We start from the raw sequence: 5,753 nt of genomic DNA on the forward strand, positions 1-5,753 counted from the left end.
ATAGCAGGCACACTTTCTAAATCACAGAACCTTAAAAACTATAGCGGTTATAATACCTATTAGTAAAATCATAATAAAAATATAATATAATAAAAAATATAATATAAGTTTAGGTATGACACCGAAAGAATCTAATATCACTTTTTAGACAGCATAACTGACTGTGCAAGAGGTATTAAATTAAAACATACTAGTTATACCCGGCCAGGCTTTTAAAGTTTCGCCTAGTATAGGAATTCTGGGTCTCAAAATCTCGAGCGATTGCCTATTCAACTTTTAAAATAGCCTTACATTATAATTATCATATCAACTCCTTTATACAGTCGTTAAAAAGAAACACGTAAGTCCCGGAGTTCACGTCGTTTCCTTCACATAGTAAGGTAGTAAGTTTACCGTTATTGTTATTATTATGTTAATCTATTTCCTTCTTCTTAAAATTACAATCAAATAGTACATCGGGGGGTTTTTGGTTAATTTTATGTTAATATTTCAAAATTTATTCAAACAACAAATCTTACAACTATACTTACAATACTATGATTACATTAAATCAAAACATCATTACGTGGAAGCGTACCAAGAATACTGGTAGAATTTTAGCGTTGGATAGCTAGGCTGATCCATTGAGCGAAATAGCTGCCATCGCTTAGACTTCCAGTTGCCCTACTGAAGCGTGAAGATAGCTTTGTACATTATCTCTGCCTCTGGGCACTTTAATTACATAATATTAAGAATTAAATACGCTATTACGAATACTGCAGTAATATAGACCTCGGGATAATCAACGAAGGTTTCATGCAAATTGCAAATTTTTTTCCCAATGCGTGTGTAAATGGAGGCAACAAAACGGATGTGCTGCTCGTAAATACTGGCCGGTTCCGTTCCTGACCACTTCTGGTATAACTTCTACGTCTTATTCAAATTATACGAGTACACTCAATTATACACTTGTGTTACACGGTGCAGTTTATATTTATCATTCTGATTGGACGATAAATTATAACATAGCCCTTGATAGAATTATATTTTTCTTTTCTTCATATTTTGAAGAAATAATGCCATAGTATTTCTTAATGCTTACTACTCGGCTAAGTCGAGTTAGTAAGTATTTTGTGGGGCTTATGTGCTATTACAACAAGATCCCATAATAAGTAATTATTTTAATACATTTTAGTGCATATTATATCTGTTGTTTTGGAATAGTGTTTTTGAAGTCGGTTGTTTTTTTGTTATTTTATTTTTATTTTTAGTGAATTTGAAGTACACTTACTAAGAATTTGTCTAAATAGATAAGTATACAAGTGTTGTGAAACACTTAGCTGGTACTCAATCTGCATTTTTCAAATAAGTAGTTTTTCTTTTGTTTTTCGTCTTCATTATTTTCATTATTTTAATAAGTTAAAGTTATAATTTGTACTTTCATTTATTATTTTTTTTTGTTTTTATTATAGCTTACATAGTATTAGTTCTATTTTTCAGAAGTAAATAGGGAGTATTTTTTGTAATTTTTATGTTCACCATAATTGTCGTATACTTTAGAACTATTAATTGTAACATTAGATTAAGAAAATTGTATTGTATATGATGTGGTGTGCTTTAATAAATAAATTAATAAATAAATATACAACATTTTTCAATGCAGCAATGAAAGTAAGTGCTAAATTGATGAGTTCCGTTACTTTGCCATGGATTCCGTAATTAGCACCTAACCAATCTCTCACCAAACTATCTTTGAAGTATATCCTTTCCAATAAAAATATAATAATCGAAATTGGTTGGCGCGATATTGAGTTATTCGTAAATTTATCATCCACTTTGCTATACGTATGTAAAGCAAATTTAAAACTTTTATGGTTTTCTCATGGATGCCATGGTCAGATCTGGACTACAATGGTACCACACGGGAAGCACCAGCTTTCAAATAAAAAAAGAATTATCAAAATCGTTTCACCCAGTCGAAAGTTTTGAGGTAACAAACATAAAAAAAGAACATACCGACGAATTGAGAACCTCCTCCTTTTTTGAAGTCGGTTAAAAATGTTCAAAACAAATGAAAAACGATATTTAAAAGAATTGTTAAAAAACGTTTGTGTGGTAAATGTTACTATAACATAAATGACTTTCTTTATGATACCACAGATTGGGAATGGAGCGACCGCCCTCAGGCTATTAAATAATAAGTTTAATTGTACAATATTACTTTGTAAATATATTTTTTGATGAAAAAAAAAGCCCGCTGAGTTTGTTGCGCCCATTCTTCTCATTCATTTTGGAATGAGAAGTAGTTTTTTTGGACTAAATGATTTCACATTCTATTTTGAATAAAAATATTTCAATTTGAATTGACACACTCTTACACAAAATTTCTTGCCCAAAACTAGGCATAGCCTGTACTATGGATACAAGACAACGATATATTTAATACAATAATATACTTACTTAAACAGACATAAATATAAATAAACAGCCATGACTCGGAAACAAATATTCATATTTATCATATAAATGATTACATTGATGATATGCAACAATACATTTTATAAACAATGTAAAATTGGTGTTTTACACTCAAATTATGAACATGCACTATTAACTGCGCAACGTTTATATGATAGTTAGAAAGAAATAAAAAAATTACTTTTTTGGACTTGAGATAACCTTACTCTCTTAACTTTAAAAAAATAATCAAAATTGATAATGAGCTTCCTTGTGCGGTGTTTCCGGGACGATACGACATGGGTACCTTTAAAAAAAGCGCGTACATCTTCCTTAAAGGCCGGCAACGCCTATATACGCATAATTTGCTCTTGTGATTCCTCTGGTGTTGCAAGAGAATGTGGGCGGCGGTGATCACTTAACACCTGGTGACCCGTACGCTCGTTTGTCCTCCTGTTCCATAAAAAAAAATCAAAATTAAATAAAAAATTATATTCAGGTTACATATACACAATAAAAAATCATATTATAGTCAAACGATCCCCTCCTATTTTCATGTTGGTTGACAAAGATACAATTTAATAATTTTACATGTTCTCTTCAATGATATTTATTATACGTGTCAAAGAAGCTTTTCGTGGATAAATAGAAGAAGAAAGAAGAAGTCACGTACAAGTCGTTGTAACTAAAGCACGTACACTTTCTGATACTTACTCGATTACCTATTGGAGTACAGTATGCTGTAGCACCCGCAATGCACTAAACTTTCCTTTTAATAGTCTACCATTCACAGGAACTATCAGTGAAATACACAATATGATTATCGCTTGAATTAATTTATCAGTTTTAATTCATTTGTATCACACATCTGCTGTAGCCTTACTCAAAACGTTTTACATACTAATATAAAGTATGGCATAACGGAATTTAATAGAGGAAAACATTACAATTCCATATATTCTCTTTTTCTAAACGCCTGTAAAAAATGAATATTGTCGGAAACTTTTATCAAACATAATTTGCTTTTTTAAGTTTAACACACTTGGAATATCTCTTTATAACTTCCTTTTAACTTTAACTCTTAAAATTCCTTGTTTGAAAAATTCCTGTTTTGCAGCTACTATGGTTTCATCATCTTCCTTCATTCCTTACAAATCCTTCAACCTAGGAGATAGGTAAAAATCACCGGGGGCATTTTCAGGTTTTCATGAATTTCATTAATCATTTTATTTTAATCCTATAAAGAGCCAGTAACAGAAGCTCCATAGTCTTTACTATCTCAGAAAAGAAAGGTAAAAATGCTGTTCTCTGGTCAATGACTATCTATGAGGTATCATCCATGGTTATAAATCGAGCTACAAGATGTTTAGATGTTGTTCTTACAGAAGTTCAAGAAATGTTCAGTCTGGAGCTCCATAGTCTTTGCTATCTCGGAAAAGAAAGGTTAAAATGCTGTTCGCTGGTCAAAGACTATCTATCAGGCATCATCCAGGGTTATAAATCGAGCTACAAGATGTTTAGATGTTGTTCTTACATAAGTTCAAGAAATGTTCAGACTCATTTGTTTTTGTACGTCTGTAAGCATTTCGGAAATCCAGCGCGCGTTAACGTTTCCATCCCAAAGCATTCGTGTAAAAGGCTATGCATACAAGCAGTCGAAATTTTTGTTTCTTCGGCAAAAAAACGTACTGTGATTGTGTACTTTCTTAATCATTTATTCGGTCTTCGGTTGTTCTGTCACTTTTAACTCAACACACACGCACCTGTAAAATATGGAGAAGCATAATTATGCATTTTAAGTATACTATAAACTTTGATTTACTTGTTAAAATTTTTCCATCACGGATACTTATAGATTAATAATAAAATATATTGTAGTAATATTTGGCTTAATTGTCATCAATATTCCACTTTTACCATCCAGTATTTACTTTTTTTTATAAAGAGATATTATTTCAATATTAAGTAACTATTTACACCTCTTGATGTTTTTAAAATAGATATATAGATAGTATGTGATTACTTGCTTGTATTATTGTCACAAATTCCTTACTCTGTAACTGGGAGGCTCCTTTGCAGCGGATACCGGCTAGATTATGGGTACAACAACGGCGCCTATTTTTGCCGAGAACCAGTTAAGTGTATGCATTATTGTGTTTCGGTCTGAAGGGCGTCGTAGCTAATGAAAGTACTAGGCAAACGAGACTTAACATCATATGTCTCAAGAAGACGAGCGCAATTGTAGTGCCGCTCAGAGTTTTTGGGTTTTTCAAGATCTGCGTGGTACTGCATTGTAATGGGCAGAGCGTATCAAATACCATCAGCTGAACGTCCTGCTCGTCTCGTCCCTTATTTTTATAAAAAAACGAAACAAAATATACAAAGAGAAGCTAGCCGTTATCAGTGTGTTTATTGATAAATAGATAAAGACAATAATAATAACGGGAAAGTAGAAAGTCCTACCTTATTGAACGAGCCTTCCATTAATGTGATAGCTGACTCTGGCGTGTTGTGTTATGTGTTCATTATTACATCTACGTTGTGCAGTTGAAGACATAATTATGTAAGAACATTTCATTAAGGTGACTCGGGCTTTCTTATCTCAATTATTAACTTTTATCGAGGTAAAACAATATACACGCACATAGTTCCATATAGCCATGAGGAATGGTATTTATTTTAATTAAAATCGTAATACATGTACATATTTTTATTTTAAATAATAGTAAAATAAATAAATATAGTTCATTGAATTACAAATTAAATGTTTGCTTTGGTGTTTTCGTAAAAATAACGAGTTATGAACGCAACTCCATTGATGTTTGATTTGACAGGAGCACCGAATACATTTTTTTTTAATTCGTTCTTGCGAACAGGCTATAGACCGGGCACTTACTGCCTCGTCTTTAGTATTTTAATTTTCGGTATTTATTTTCAGTATTTTGTTTAACAAAAAAGTCCAATAAAATATTCTCATCTCAACTTTCATCAATAAAATTTTCGTTTTCTGTATGTTTTCACTATTTTTTAAAAGTTACTAACAACACGATTCACTTTCCTCTATGGAAGTAGCAACTTTTTTTGAATCGCTCACTAATTTTGACATTCAATTGACATCATTGCGATTTAATCAGTTGATTTGACGTCAACCTAAATTAGATAGCTCTAATCACATCGTGGTACCAAAAAGCAAAGCGAGTTCATGGTAGGCCCCCAGTACTTCTTCATCTCAGTTATTAAAAGTAAATTATCTCTAGAGATATTTAGTTCAATATTTCTACACTTTGATGTCAACTAATTATGAATTTTTCTGTGTA

At 31.7% G+C, this 5,753-nt stretch overlaps 1 long non-coding RNA gene across 1 annotated transcript; it reads right to left on the bottom strand.

Moving 5' to 3' along the window:
* Positions 1–3,256: 3,256 nt before the first annotated feature.
* LOC126965819 (uncharacterized) lies at positions 3,257–5,213 on the bottom strand. Its single transcript, XR_007729609.1, has 2 exons — positions 4,900–5,213; positions 3,257–4,199 (listed from the first exon to the last, which is right to left on the bottom strand). It is a non-coding gene; the product is annotated as an uncharacterized LOC126965819 (long non-coding RNA).
* Positions 5,214–5,753: the final 540 nt, after the last annotated feature.

The sequence above is a fragment of the Leptidea sinapis genome, chromosome 8 (genome assembly GCF_905404315.1).
Source record: "Leptidea sinapis chromosome 8, ilLepSina1.1, whole genome shotgun sequence".
Taxonomy (NCBI): domain Eukaryota; kingdom Metazoa; phylum Arthropoda; class Insecta; order Lepidoptera; family Pieridae; genus Leptidea; species Leptidea sinapis.